Consider the following 15,769-nt stretch of genomic DNA (forward strand, 5'->3'; position numbering starts at 1 on the left):
CAAACCCTTTACAAATATTTCATTACATTTTCACAATAATGTCATGGAGCAGCCGTTATTGCCCTCATTAATAGAGCCGCTAAGAGGATCCGGATAAATGACTTGCTCAGGGTCACCAAAGCCAAGGGTGTGATGCTTGTAATTCCTGTACTCAGGAGATGGAGGCAAGAAGATCCAGAGTTCGAGGGTATGCTCTGTTAAAAGCAAGTTCATCGAGGCCAGTCTGGGTTAGGTAAGACTGCACCACCCCCCCCCCCCCCCATCACAAAATAAACAAATACAAATCTGTTCAGTTAAAAAAAAAAAGACACGGGACAGAAATTCCTACTGTTTTTGCCAATCTACTCTATAAAGTATAAAAATGGAGCTCAGGGCGTTTGTTAAAAGTTGGCAAGACCCCCTAAACAGTTGAGCCCGCCATCTCCTCCCCACTGGTTTCACTCCTGAAAGGTCCCTGTCCTGAGGAGGCCCAGAGACCATCACTCTGGAGAATGCACTGTATGTAACAGTAATTGTACCCTGCCCCTGACCTTGCTAGAGTATTATTTACTCAGCTCCCTCGGTCTAGCTCTCTGCCTGTTTCTCCTTGGGCTGCGGAATGGAGCGGCTTCAAGTCCTCCTGTACAGGGTCTAGAGTTTGCAGACGATCCCCGAGAAGCCGAGGCGTTCCGAATTGGCTGAGCGCTCTGCCGGGGTGGGCGGGGAATTTGCGGAACGTCCGTGGCCCGGAATCCCTTTGCCTTGGAGAGCGGCGCGAGCCTAGAAGCTGAGAGAAGTTGGGTAGGTCGATCCGGGAAGGGTAGCAGAAACCTCGAAAAGATCTCCTAACCATTCTGTCCTGATCGTTTGGACTCAGGAGGAACGTCCCTGCTTGCGTCTAGGGGCGGAAGGTGGACGCGCTGCGCACGGCCCCGACAGGGCTGGTAGTTTTCAGACCGTCCCTGCCGAGGCCCGCTCGCCCGGCAGCCCTGCGGCTCCCGCGGTGGCGGCGGCGGCCCCAGGCTCGATCTAGCCCAGGTAGCCGCATCTCAGTCTCAGGGGGCGCTCTGACCCCGCTCCTGGCTGTGCCTGGGACCTCTGTTCCTGGAGCAAGGCTGCTGGAGAGTGAACCCGACTGCTACTGATGGTGCTTCTGCTGCTCCCCTACTAGCAGGTAAGAGCTGCTGCAGGGTCGAGCGATCGATTCAGAAGCTCGCCATCCCCCTTCGGGGAGATGCACGGACTGTGGATCGCGGGGGGACGCGTGGGGGATGTTAGGGGAGATGAGGCAGCCCTTATCCGGCCCAACGCTGACACCGGGGGCTGCGTGGGTGGATGTTCTGGCCGTGTTTGATTTGGGACGGGGGTGGGAACCCCAGAGTACAACCGAGGGACCCGCTTGGAGGGTCCACCACCTGCTCAGAGGCATCCCCTCTCATGGGACCCCGAAGATCTTCTCTAGCCTCTGAGGCTTTTAGGCTTCCAAGGAACTGTCCAGAAGGGGCTCGGGTGGCGTGGGCTGGAGGCGAGAAGCTGAGATTGGCATTTTGGACGCTGGGACCGCGATGAAACCAGAAACCAGGATGCCAGCGTGGGCCGGGCTAGGGTCCTGGGGATCCGAGAGCTCAGCGTGAGATGTGCCTTGAGCCAGTTGGAAGGAAGAATGAAGAGTGGGACCCCAGGTCCCTGGGGAGAAGGGATATAAAGATCCAAAGCTCCAGGCTGAAAGGTCAAGAAGACCCTTCGTAACCTAGAGAGCCTTAGGGACAGCCCGCCCCGGCCGCGATCCTGCCGGCGTGCACCCACGACTGGGAGATGGCAGAGGCTGCGGGATGTAAGGGCGACACCCGCGTACACACTCCCCCAGAGCATGCTCAGTGCGGTCCTGGGAACTTCCTGCCGAGTCGCCAGGCCAGCCTCTTTGGTCCCCTTTGGGGCCGCAGCTCGCTAAATTGGGGGTAGGGGGTGTGCGAGTGGGGAATCTCTGTACCCTCTTGTTCACCCTTTCTCGTCCCTCGGCCTCTGCCTGGCCTGTGACGGGCACCAGGGTTCTGCTTTCCAGAGCCACTCTGGCCTCTGGAGACGGGGGCGTGGATGTCATACCCTTGCTCCCTGAGGGTGGAAGACCAGAGGCCTGGTGACGCGTCGGTCTGCCAGGTGGACCCACTCTCAGGGAACGCAGGGCGCTCAGTCGCGCCCATTTACTCTGTGATGGGAGCAGGTTGGGTGGAAGGGGGTGTGTGAGCCCGACAACATTCGCGCGCTCCCAGTCGATGTCACACACAAAGCCACCGCAGGGAAAGAGGGAAGGGGTGGCGCTTGTATTTTTTTGTTCAGTGGCTTTTGGAGCACTCTTGAGCTGTGTGTGTGTGTGCCTGTGCGCGCGTGTGTGTGTGTGTAAGTGTGTAAGTGTAAGACCCAGAGGATGCCTTCTGATTTGCTGAGGTTGCCTGGTCTGGATCTAGAGCTCAGTAATTCCTGGCAGTAGTTTCCAGGCCTCGGCTTGGTGTTTGAATCTGGTCCTGGGTGCCTCTGGGGCTGTGAAGTTGGGAAGCAGCAAACTGAGGTTTGTGTGGGTTTTCCCGTGTAATGGCAAAGTCACATCTGTAACTACACTTGGATATAAGGTTAGATCAAATTCGAATCTACCGAGTTCTAAGTGGAAAGCAAGTTCGTTAACTGACCTATCTCTAGTTTGTTGTCAAGACCGGTGGGATCCACCACCCTGGACTTGTGGGAGACCCTTTGTCCCTGAAACAGAGCTCTATCTCAGTCAAGAAAGTCAAACCATCTCATACCTGTCTTCTACGAATTTTCCCACCCTCCCTTAGTTCCTCTAAATCATTTTGTGGCTGTCGCTCAGTGCTGAGATGGGAAGGCTTAAGTCTGATTCTGTTAGGATCAGAACAAAGCTCTCCCCTTTAGAGGACATTTTAGTTTTTCTTCTGTTTACAATTTAATGTCCATATGATAAACTTACTTGATGTAGAGCTCTGGAAATAGCGAGAAGGGGTGAATGGGGCTATAGTGACCTGAGTACCCTTTTTAGGGACAGAGAAAAGGAGGAAGTGTCTGTCCCCAGCAACTGCCTGTGGCCCAGTTGAATGTCTGGGCAAAAGGCTTGAGTCATGTCTTTCCTGTGTCGGCCTGCCGTCCTAGTATGGGACATTTGAGACTAGAGTTAGTAGGATAGGAGTCTACATGGGCTTAGAGCTTTGTAACTATCAGAATGACTCTGTGTGTGTGTGTGTGTGTGTCCGTCCGTCCTTGCATATGGAGGTCAGAGAACAACCTCAGCTGTCATTCCTCAGATTCTGTGTATCATGAGTTTTTGAAACAGGGTCTCTCACTGGTCTGGTACTAGGTGGGTAGGCTGGTCTGACTGGTCTGTGAGCTTCAGGGGTCCGTCTGTCTCCACCTCCATAGCACTGAGATTATAACTCTATGTTATTGTGCCTTGCTTTTTAAAAAAATGTAAAATGTGTGTGTGTGTGTGTTCGTGTGTATGTGTCAGTGTGTGTGTCCGTGTGTCCGTGTGTGTGTGTGTGTGTGTGTGTGTGTGTACATATAAGTAGGACAGCCTCAAGCATCAGTCCTTGCCTTCAATCTTGTCTGAGACAAGACAAGCTCTTGTTTCTGAGGCTCATGTTAGCCAAGACCTAGCTGAGTTCTGAAGCTCCTGTCTCTGTCCCTCATCTTTCCACAGGAGTGCTAGGATTATAGACACTGGTGTCCAGCTTTATATGGGTGATGGAGATTGAAACTTGGGTCTTTAAGCTTGTCTAGCAGGTGATTTAACCATTGAGCTATCTACCTGTACCTGCCTGGCTTCTTAGGAATGTATGTTCCAGTGGTCAAGCTCAGGTCTTAATGCTTGCAAATGTTTTCCTCAATGAGGCCTCTCCCCAGTTCCCCCACCAGCTGGATTTAAGGTAACCTGAGATGGCAGGAGCATCCGTCCTTTCTCTGAGTGTGGTTGTCTCTGTGAGCTCCAGTGGCTGTCACAGCAGAGCTCGCTGGGCCTTTGGATCTTCTCCTGAGCCGCGTACACATTTCCAGTGCTTTGTGTGTAGAAGTGTGAACACTGTGCTCATTATATAGTCACACATCCGAATGCATTTTTATACAGAACATGTGCATATGGATGCGCATCCGCAGTGTTCCCAGAGAGGAGCTGGAAGGGACCCCAAGAGATGAGAGCAAGTCAGACTTCCTTTCTTCCCATTTGGCTTCCCTGGTTTCAAAAGAACCCATCAGCCATGTGCTCTGCGGGCCTCCTAAGCATGGAAATGTCATAGTCGTCTGTGATCACAGTTGAGGAGCTTGTCCCAGAAGAGTAGCTGTTCACTATTTCCTTATGTAATTTTGCCATTTTCTCCCCCTTTCTCCCTCTCCTTCCCCCTTCCCCTTCTTCCATCCCCCTCTCCATTTCGTTTGTGTGTGAGAGAGAGAGAGAGAGACAGACAGACAGACAGATAGACAGACTGACAGACATAGACACAGACAGAGAGTCATACATAGACACAGAGACAGATGGATGGACAGACTGACAGACAGACTGACAGAGGTGTCTGTGTAGAGGTCAGAAGACAACCTTGGGTGTTGTTCTTCAGGCACCATCCACTTCCTGATTTTATGACTCTCTTACTAGCCTGGAACCCAGTAATTAGGTTAGGCTGGCCTAGCCATCGAGCCTTGGGATCTATCCTACTCTTTCTCCCTAGTGCTGGGATTACAAGTGTACACTGCAGTATCATTGTCTCTTTTAACCTGTGTCCTGGAGGCCAAATGCAGGTCACCATGCTTGCATGGGAAATACATCATGATTGGGGGGGGGGGGGTCCTGTGTCACCTCAGAGTCCCATCAGGGGAAGGGGGTAGTTGGTATTTCAGAAATGTCCATAAAGTCACTAAGGTCAGTCATCAGGAAAATTTGGTACTCTTTGTCACCATTCTGCATCCTCACAGGCAGCCTTGCTCCCGAGAGATTTAAAGAGCACTGGGCCTGGAGTTATTTCTTACAACTTGTCCTGGGTGGGGGATGTGGCTGGTCATCAGAGGGACAGGCAAACCTGTGCTGTTAGCCTTGTCTCAGGGGTTGCTTTAATGACCATAAGGTTTAGGAAAGGAATTTCTGGTGCTGGAGGAATAATGTAATGAACAGCCTTGATGGGAGTGTATAAATGTCAGAATCCAGGCATTAGAAGAGGGAAGAAATCGTTTTTATAGGGAGAGTGGAATTAGCCATCTGGGTGACAGTTCAGAGGTTTGAGTGGGAGACAAATGTTTGGAACCTGTCAGTGCAGGTTTTACCAGACTACTGCTTTTAGAGTTAATGACTGCTTTGAAGTAGAGTCACTCGGAATAGCCAGAAGAGAGGGCTAAACTCTTACATTTCTATTTTTGAATAGAGTAAGGATTGGCCCATCCTTTGAAGTTTTGTATAGTTTTGGGGTTTTTTGGTTTTTGGTTTTTTTTTTTTTTTTTTTTTTGGTCTTATGTAGCCCAGGCTGGCCTGAAGCTCACTGTGTGGTCTAGATGAGAGCTGAGTTCCTGATTTTTATGCCTCCGTATCCCAAGTGTTAGAAATATAGGCATGGGTTTACACTACACTAGGGTTATAAAATGCCTAATCTAGGTCATATCTCTATACTGTTTAATATCATTGTGTTCATGTTGATAACCTACCTTTCTCTCTCTCTCTCTCCCCCCTCTTCCTGCCCCCCTCCCTACCTCTCTCTCTGTCTGTGTATGTGTGTGGTGTGTGTGGTATGGTGCATGTGTGTTTGTGTGTTTTTGTGTGTGTGATGTATATGTCTGTGTGATTGTGTGTAGTATGTGTCTATGTCTATGTATGTATGTGGTGTGTGTGGTATGTATATGTGTGTGCTATATGTGTGTTTGCGTATTTTTGTGTGTGTGTGATGTATATGTGTGTGTGTGGGGGTGTATGCATATGTATGTTCGTGTGTTCCTGTGTGTCCCGGTAGAGGCCCCGGGGTTGATGTCAGTCAGGTGTCTTTCTCAGTTATTCCATACCTTATTTCTGAGACGATCTTTTACTGGAGTTCACGGACTGAGCCACGCTGGTTTACCTGTAAGTCACATCCCTGTTGGTGTGCACCTGTGGCCTCTGCTGGGGATCTGAACTCAGTTCTTATGCCTGTGCAGTAGACAGTCTATTGAGTCATCCCCAATAGGATTAGCATTTATCTAGCATCCTCTGTGAGCCATGGCCAGACCTGATGCTGGGGATGAAGATGCTCCTCCTCTGCATGACCTTCTCACAGGTAGTCATGACCGCTTACGGTGCAGATGCGGACAATAGTTCTTGGGAAGCTGCCAAGACAAGGTCCCAGGAGCCTTGGCATTGTGACCATGTCCTCAGCCAGGAGAGTAAGGAGTTCTGCTGTGTGTTTGGACATTTAAGCTGCTTGCTTGCTTTCTTTCTTTCTTTCTTTCTTTCTTTCTTTCTTTCTTTTTCTTTTTAAAGTCAATTCCAGTTTAATTTTTTAGTCCCTGACTTGGTCCTAAGAAGGCTGTATGCGCTGGGGAGGGTTCATAGGAATTGTTTAATTTCTTAAGAACCTCACAGCACCTTTGTCTAAGTTACAAACCCCTAGAGTGAAAACAGGGCCTTCCTTCTGGAACTCTGTAGTCCCCAAAATCTAGGCAGGCAAAGGCAATCAGGGCAATAAGCCATTTCATCTTGTGTCCGTGGGTGCACATTTACGTTTGTCCTGGACCCTGTGCATATGTGGAGGTCAGCAGTCCATGTCAGATGTCTTCTTCAATTGCTCTGCAGCTTTGTTTTGTTTTGTTTTGTTTTGTTTTGTTTTTGAGACAGGGTATCTTACTGATCATCTACACTGGCTGGCCAGCGGGCCCCAGGGTTCCTTCTGCCTCTGCCTCCCTAGCCCTGGGATTATAGATGTGGGTTTCTGGGACTGGCTTTTTGTGTACTTGCCAACAATTCAAACTCAGGTCTTTTTTTTTTTTTTTTTTTTTGTGGCAGACACTTAGGAATTGAGCCATCCCTCCCTGCCTCTTAATCCCTGGGTTTGATGGGTATAGTTGCCCTTGTGAACCGGTACTGTCTGTCGCTTTCAATGCCAGGACTATATTAATGCCTCCTGGACGACACTGGAGTGGCTACTTACAGGACTGCTAAAGAGTCTTTTTGTTCTGCTGCCCATGAGCTTAGGAAAGAGATATGCTCCCACATACCTGATTACCAGTAAGAGTTGCTTTACCTGAGCTGTGGGTGGGGGTCCATGTTTGTAATCCCAACATTTAGCAGTTACAGGTAGGGAGATTATTGCAAGTTCAAGGCCACCCTGGTCTACACAGCTAGTTAGCTAGTTTGATACCAGATAGGGCTATACTGCAAGCTTCTGCCTCAATGTTCTAAGGCATTTTTGCATATGAGCAAAAGTTCTCTTGTGGGCCCCCACCCTGTCACCCCCAGTCATTTCTCACTGGTATCAAGCATGTGGCCTTATAATGGCTAAGAATATGGCCCAATACAAACCGTTGACTTACTTGAAACATCTTTTTTTTGTTTGTTTGGTTTTTTTTGTTTTTTTGTTTTTTTGTTTTTTAAATTCAGTTGCCTGACTTTGTAGATGACAACACCATGTTTTGATGTCAGAAGATTGGACATGCCTGCTGGCAAAGCATCTGCCTGGCATGCATATGGCCCAGAGTCTAATTTTCAGCACTGCAGAAAAAGAAAAGCGTTATTACCCCCTCTCCCAACACCCCATCCCCACTCGTGTGTGTGTGTGTGTGTGTGTGTGTGTGTGTGTGAGAGAGAGAGAGAGAGAGAGAGAGAGAGAGAGAGGCACCTGAGCTCCTTAGTTGTAGTTGTGCACACATAGTGCATGCAGGCCCTGCCGTGCTATGCTGGTCTAAAATACCTTTTGTATGGTCTGCCCATTTGGTTCAGTCAGTAAAGGTACCTGTTGCTAGACCTGATAACCTGAGTTCAATCCCTGGGCTCCACGCAGTGGAAGGAGAAGAATGGTTTGGGTGATTGTCACAGAGATTGTGTGTGTTCGTGGATAGTGAGGGATGAATGCGAAGGGTAATGGGGATCATGGGATCATCAGCTGGGCTGGGCTCAGCGGGCAGAGTGCTTACCGCCGTGCAGGAAGGAAGCCTTGGGTTCATTTCCTAGCACTGCATAATAACTGGGCATGGTGGTGCACACCTGTGGTCTCAATGCTCACCTCAGAAGGTGGAGGAGTGAGAACCTCATCTACGTAGTGTGGTTAGGGACAGCCTGAGCAATGTGAGGCCACATTCCAGAAAAACAAAACAAAACAAAACAAAACAAAAGTAATAATAAAGCTCAGAGTCCCATTGATGAAAAATCTACGTTCCACAGTTGCCACTATGTACTTCTTTTGGTTGGAGTCATTTAATTCCTCTTGTAACCCTGAGACAGACTCTAATGTTCTTCCCGGTGTATAATAGACACAGGGAAATTATAATATTGTAAGACCAGACACTCTAGTCAGGAGAACAGATCCAGAGCCCATGTGAGCTGGTGGTTATTCAGGCTAATGAGGCTGTGTTGGTCCTTCTTAATGCATGCTCTGAGGAGACTTAAGAGAGCTTTGGAAGGGTTGCAGGGAAGACCCCTGTAGGTCTCTTTTCTTTGTAGCTGGTGTCATTAGGCTGAAGGATTTATTGAGGTCTCACCAGTGGGTGGCAAGGGCAAGGCCTAACCTGAGCCTGAGTGCTGAGTGTGACTCCTGAGGGAACAGCTGACAACAGACTGGTAATACATGTGTGCCTGAGTCATTATTACAGAGAGATTTGAGGGGGGAGAACATACTGGCCTCTTGGCTTCTGGGCCTTCTCAGAACCCTCTATGGGCATAAAACTCCATGTGTGGGGAGCAGGTGGGTGTAGCTTAACGTCCTCCCATTCCCATGGGGAGAATGTAAGCCATCTGTTTTGTTGTCCTCCCCGCATTCCCTCAAGTTAAGTGTTTCCTTAGTTGACATCTTAAGAGTATTCTCTGGAGGCTGTGGGTGTATCTCTATTGGTGGAGCATGCACAGAGGCCTGGGGCTATATCCCCAGTACTGGGTAAACCAGGCATGGTAGCACATGACTGTAACCTTATAATCCAAAGGTAGAGATGCAGGAGGATCAAAAGTTCAAAGTTATCCTCAGCTACATATCCAGAGGTCAACCTGGGTTACTTGAAACCTTCTTCAAAAACAAACAGATTAACAGTCACATACACACACACATACACACAAACCACCACCACCACCACCACCACCAACAACAACAACAAACCCAAACCCAAAACCAAACCAAAACCAAAACCAAACAGTCTGGCTGTGGGCTCCAGTTGACTCTGGATGCCTCTGGGCTCCTGTTCCCTCTCAGTTGGTTTCCGTTCTTTTTAAGGTGCACGGGTGACAAGGCAGATGTGTTGGGTTACGGTTTAATAGTTCAGCAAAGGATGATTATAAAGCCATTCCCAGTTGGTTGAGGCCCTGCATGCCTTTCTTCTGACCCCTGACCCTAGAGATCTCAGCAGGGAGTTTCCCCACAAGGCACCACAGGAGTGTATTTCTTTTCCTTCTGTTCCCTACAGGCACCTCAGGGCTCACCTGCTCCTTATTCCAAATGTTTCTCTTCACCAGTAGTCCCAAGCTGTTAGGAGGGTACACAGTGAAGGCTGGCAAGCCTGGCTACCTGAGTTCCATTCCTGGAACCCCATGGGAACCCACTCCCCCGAGATGTTCTTTGACCTCCACGTGTTCATGGTGCGCACATACTTAGACACACAAATAAATGATGTAATATAATTTTTAAAAATCCAGCTGTAATAACAAAGGTGGGTAGGGAGATGGCTCAGTCAGTAAAGTGCTTGCTACGTAAGTTCGAGGGCCTGATTTTGAATTCCTAGCCCCCGTGTAAAGAGATGAACATTACCATGCTGTGTTGTATGCATGCGTCATACTTGTAATCCTAGGTCTGGGCAAGTGAACCTAAGAGGCTCCTTGGAGCTTGATGGAGAGCCTGGCTAACTGAGTGGGCACCAGGCTCCGGGAGAGATCTCGTCTCAAACAATAAGGGGAACAGAGATTGAGGAAGATACCCAATTAACCTATGACCTCTACACTCATATACATACATGCATAATATATACATACGTACGTACGTACTAATACCCACGGACACATGCACACATGCATATTCTCAGATACTAAGATGCCAGTGAAGTACACAAGTCAGCTCCACACAACCTCTTTGAGCTTCAGCCTTTGTTGGTTTGAGATGAAGGGGGTCTTACTTTAATGGCCAGGCTGGCCTTGAACTCTTGGGCTCCGGTGATCTGCCTGCCTCAGCTCAGAGAGTGGCTGAGCCTTCCAGTGTACACCGTGCACCAGGCTGGACTTGTGTTGCTTCTGTTTGTTTAGAAGTAGAGCCTCCTATGTAGTTCACCCTGGTCGCAACCTTGAGACTCTCTGATCGCAACCTCTTAATTACTGGGATTGTAGGTGTGCTCCACCAAGCCCAGCTTGGACCTTGGCTATTAAGTTGGGATGGAGTAAATGAGTTCCAAAGGTTGTCCAGGCCTGAGGTTGTCGGTTTCTATCTGCAAAGAAAGTGTTGATAAAAAGGAAACCCAATAAAATTCTCTCACCCAATAAAACTGATTGAGGAACAATCAAGTTGTTTTTTTTCCCCCTTGTGTACAGGCCCCTTTAGTAGACAGCTCGGTGCTTACCTAAGAGCTAAGATGTTATCATCACCACCTGTCCGGATGTTTAGAAATTATATGCTAGAGGCTGGGTGATGGTTCAGTTAGCGCTTACCCTACAAGCACAAAAAACTGACTTTGATCCCCTGAGTCACTGAAACAAACAAACATAAAGAAAAGTCAATGTTAGTGGTGTGTGTTTATAATTTCTGGGGAGATAGAGACAGGATACCTGGGGCTCACTGGTCAACCAGTCTAGCCCTTCTTGGAAAATTCCAAGTCAGTGAGAGGCCCTGTCTTAAAAGACTAGAATGGATGGTGCCTGAGGAACAATACCAGAGATTGTAAATCCCCATGCACATTTATAGATGTAAAAATACACACATGCTAAACACACACACCACATACACACACACCACACAATACACATACCATGTACACACACAAACCACATACACATATACACAAACATACACCACACACTACATACACACACACCTCACCCCCCACACACTACATACACCTCACACACCCCACATACATACACACCCCATATATATATATACACACACACCACATACACACAACACACATACACCCCTCCCCCCACATATATACATGTACCACCCTCCCCCCGACACACACACACTCCCTGTTTCTAGAAATCTACTTTCCTCTAGTGGAGCTGTTTGGAGTGTTCTTTGCATGGGATATTAAGATACAGAGAAGAGAAGCTGAACAGGCTCACAGAAGTCTGTGTGTTGTGGCAGAGCAGCCTTGGGGTGTGGGTAGGTGCAAGCCTCTCCAGGAGCCAAGCTACATTCTGTTTTCTTCCTGCTTCTCCAAGAAAGGTTTCTGCTGTGTTTAATGGATGCTATGGTCTCATGTGACTCTCCTCGGAGCTTCTTTTTCTTAAAAAAAAAAATGTTATTTTCAGCTCTGTTTATTATTTTTTTTTTATTTACTAGTGTTCATGCTGAGGCGAAGAGTTTTCTAAATGATTATTTTCTTTCTCCCGTGTCTTGTTGAGGGAAGATGTGGGTCTTCCTGTTCATCAAACTCTTTCCATTTTTCCTGTTTTTCTTCAGGGCCTTGTATAGTGCTTTTCTTTGCCATGCTCCTCCCATTCTGTCATCTATAAGTGTGTGTGTGTGGTGTGGTTCTGTGTGTGTATGTGTGTGTGGTGTGTGTATGATCTGTGTGTATGTGATATTGTGATGTGTGTGTGTGTGGTCTATGTAGTGTGTGCATGTATGGTGTGTGTGTGTGTGTGTGTGTGTGTGTGGTGCCTGTAGAAGCCATTACAGGACTTCAGGTGTCTTCAGGTGTCTTGCTTTCTACTGCATTGCTTTGACAAAGGATCCTTCACTCGAATCCCATCCCTTTAGCCAGCTAGACAAGGTGTTTGGTGACTTCTCCGCCCTTGGGCTTCCTGTCTCTGTTCCTCAGGGCTGGGTTACAGGCATGCTCAGCCATGCAGTTTTTTGCATACGTGTTGACAATTTAAACTGAAGTCCCTATACCCCCTTGGCAAGCACTCTTACCCTTAAGAGATGCCCCTAGTTCCCTTGCCTGGAGCTAGGAGGGGCAGCATTTGAGGGGTATGGAGAGGAAGGTGGGTTTTCCTCTGTTCCCTGCCAGTAACATACATCAGGAGGTGTGCCAGGCTTGTAGAAGACCTCTGCCGACAGTGCTCTCCTTCCACCTGCATTGCCTTCTTTTATTGAAGTTCCAGAATCTCCACATGGTCCTTCTTTCCCTGTGTTTGATTTGAGTCCCTGCTCCTTTGCAGGTTTGAAGGTGACACTGTCCAGTGGGTAGCGGTCACTGTGTGTTATTTTGCTTATATAAATGTATTTCTCTTGGCTAACTCTCATCATCATCTCCAGTTTTGCAATTCTGATGTGTAAGAACTTCTGCCAGGGCAGACATTTCCCCTGGATGTTCTAGTTTGCTTTTCTGGTGTTGGGATGAAACAGTCTGACCAAGAGCAACTCTGGGAGGAAAGGGTTTCTTTGCTTTCCACTCTCAGATCACAATCCACCATGGAGGGGAATCAGGGGCGGAGCCTGGAAGCAAGAACCTTGAAGAAACCTTGCATGTCCCCTGGCTCTCTCCCTCCCTTGTTCAGCCTAGGTCTACCTGCCTAGGGAGGCCACTGGCACAGTGGCCTGGGCCCTCCATAGCGTTCAGGAATCACACTTGGCTACAGGCCAATCTGATTAGGCTAATCTCTCAATTGAGACTCCTTTGTCAGTTGTCAGGTGTCTTGGGCTGGGTCAAGTTGACAACCAATGGTAACTAGGACACTAGCCTTCTCTCTCTCTCTCTCTCTCTCTCTCTCTCTCTCTCTCTCTCTCTCTCTCTCTCTCTCTCTCTTTGAGACAGTGTCCCCTGTTGCCCATTCTGGTCTCTAACTTGTGTAGCCAAGCTTTGACGTTGAATGTCCGAGCCTCCTCCTTTCTTTCTACCTCTAACGTGCTGGAATCGCAGGCTTGTACCACCACACTTGATGTATGCAGTCTGGGGATCAAACCCAGGGCTGTGCATGCTAGGCAAGCACTCTGTAGATTGCGCTGTGTCTCGAACCCTTGCTTAGCTCTCTGAGGTCTCACTCTGTAGCCGTAGCTGTCCTGGAATTTACTATGTAAACCAGGTTGGCCTGGAAATTGTGGCAATACCTCTGCTTCTTCCTTCCAGATGATAAAGTTGCTATCGTACTTGGCGTTACCAAATTTTTCAGTTCAAATAGTCTGGAAGGGGCAGGGAGCCCTCATACATATAGTAGAAGCTCTGTTTCTGGGCGCAGAGCTGCATGCTGGAGTCACAAGGCAAGCCAGTGTGGCTGGTAAGTGCACCTCACGCCTGCAGGCCAGGTCTCAGCAGCTGGCTGGCTATCCCCACATGGGTGGGCCCCTTTCTGATCTGTCACTTGATGCCTCAGTCAGCTTCTCCTGTGTTCATTTGGTGGCTCTGGTGTGTGTGTGTGTGCCTGGCTGGGTGGGATCTGTGTGCCCCTGATTGCTTCTTTAGGCAGTCTGTAGGCACATGCTTAAGTGTGTGGCTTATTTTGAGGTTTATTTTCTACTTGTGCATTTTTAGAATTGGGAGTTCCACATCAATCTGAACGTGTGTGTGTGTGTGTGTGCGCACACACACACACACACACACACACACACACACACACACGCATGCTCCTTCTCCCCAGCGCTGGATTACAGGTGTACACCATAATGACTTTTTTTTTTTTTTTTTAGAGCGGGTTCTAGGGATCGAAGTGAGGTCTATGCCTGGTTAGTGTGCTCCCAGTTCTAGAAAGTCTTTCCAGTCCAGTAACTTCAAGAGACTTTCCTGTTTCTCTGTTGTCGGCCTTTAAGTGGAGCTGTTCGAAGGTCACTGCCATCTCTCTTGTGCTACTGAGACAACAATGAACCCTGTAGCCAGAAGCCATACTTTCCTTTAACTCCCAACACAGAGAGAGGTCTCACTGCTAAGATCAAGGTCCCTATTTTTTTCTGGACGCTTAGGACAGAATCCACATCCTCACCACGTGTAGCTTCCAGCAGCATCCAGAAGCTTGTGCCTTGACCTCCAGAACCAGGTACTAGAGCTAGATCCTTTCCTCTGCTGCTTCGCCTGCTTCTCAGACCCCTGGCTTCAGACCACAGTATAAGCAGCATCATCCTCATTGAGATCCTGATGTTTTCACACCTCCTCTCCCCGTGAGGTAGTCCAACACAGGGCTTAGGGCTGAGAAACTGGATATCCTCAGGGGCCATTTGTTTTTCCTAACCCAAGGTCCTCAAAACTCTGGAAAAGAACTATCCTTCATATTGCCACTATAGGAAACTTACCTGTTTCCTTGTTTGTGTATGTATGTATATGTATATATCTATGCATATATATTGTGTGTGCATGCATGTATGATGTGTGGGAGTGTGGGTGTACCATGGCATGTATGTGGACATACATTCGAGAGTATTCTCGCCTTCCACCTTGCTGAGCAAGGGCTCTCCCATTGTTTCTTCCCTATTGTGGATTCCAGGTTAGATTGCCTATCTGTGACTGTCTCAGATATTCTACTCTCTTGGCCTCCTGTGCTTATCTAGGAGTGCTGGGATTCTAGATATACATCACCATGTCTGGCTTTTTAATATGTTGGTCTAGGGGCTAGAGCTCCGGTCAGCAGTGTCTTTGCCTGCTGAGCCACTCACTGGTCCTTCCCTGTCTTTTGAAGCAGACACACATCAGTCTCCTCCAACATACATTGCTATCTAAATAAGGTTTGAGTTCTGCTGAGGCCACAGGCAGAGCCGTGTGCATGTTCCTCATTACACAATGGTTCCGAGCACTGTCATTAAGAAAACAGAGGTTCTGGAGATGTGTGTCTGAGGTCACCTAGTCACGAGGGCCAGAGCCAGGGCACCAAAGCCCATGTTCTTAGTCACTTTGCTTTTCTTCCTTACAAGTAGTCATGCAAAAAAATAAAATGAGAACTTGCCATGGAAAAACTTGAGATCATGTAAAATCTCTCCTCCTTTATGAAAATAAATATTGCCTGTAGTAATTGGATTGTACTAATGGCTCTACATTAATGGCCTCCTGGTAGCTTCTGTTCTTTGTAGAGTGGTGCTGTATGGCTTGCTGTGGTCAGCAGGATCTCCCAAGTCCCGTGTATAAGCAACTTTTAATAGCATTGTGCATTTCTGGTTGCTTTGTTTATAACTCATTTTGCTGTCTCAGAGCCCTGGTGCAAAGGTGAGAAACATGCCCAGGCTAGCCTCGTGGGAGTGAACCAGGCTATGTCTCCTGATTTCCCCTAGACCAACCAGCCTTCTTCTGACCCTTCCATTACTCATGATTGCCTGAGTATCACTTAGATCAGTTCAGCCTGGCCTGGGTTACCAGGACCTCCCTGCCCATCTGTACATACTTGCAAATACTAATGTGGTTCCAGTCACTGAGTTGCAGGGGAATTGCCTCTGTCGCAGTTGATGGCCTCATCGTAAGAGATACTTAAAGGGCAGAGGGACTGATTTTTGTGTCCTGTGGAAGACCA

General features: G+C 48.2%; 1 protein-coding gene across 5 annotated transcripts in view; it reads left to right on the forward strand.

Moving 5' to 3' along the window:
• Window positions 1-644: 644 nt before the first annotated feature.
• The window catches only part of Mgat5 (mannoside acetylglucosaminyltransferase 5), a 283,416-nt gene continuing 268,291 nt past the window's right edge, over window positions 645-15,769 (forward strand). For 3 of the 5 annotated variants that reach the window (XM_030255028.1, XM_006529055.4, XM_006529057.4), the window contains exon 1: window positions 701-1,153. The gene's annotated coding sequence lies outside the window, so the exon portion shown is untranslated. Of the gene's footprint in view, window positions 1,154-15,769 lie in introns of all 5 variants that reach the window. The other 2 variants (XM_006529056.4, NM_145128.3) reach the window with 2 other exon arrangements.

The sequence above is a fragment of the Mus musculus genome, chromosome 1 (genome assembly GCF_000001635.26).
Source record: "Mus musculus strain C57BL/6J chromosome 1, GRCm38.p6 C57BL/6J".
Lineage (NCBI taxonomy): Eukaryota > Metazoa > Chordata > Mammalia > Rodentia > Muridae > Mus > Mus musculus.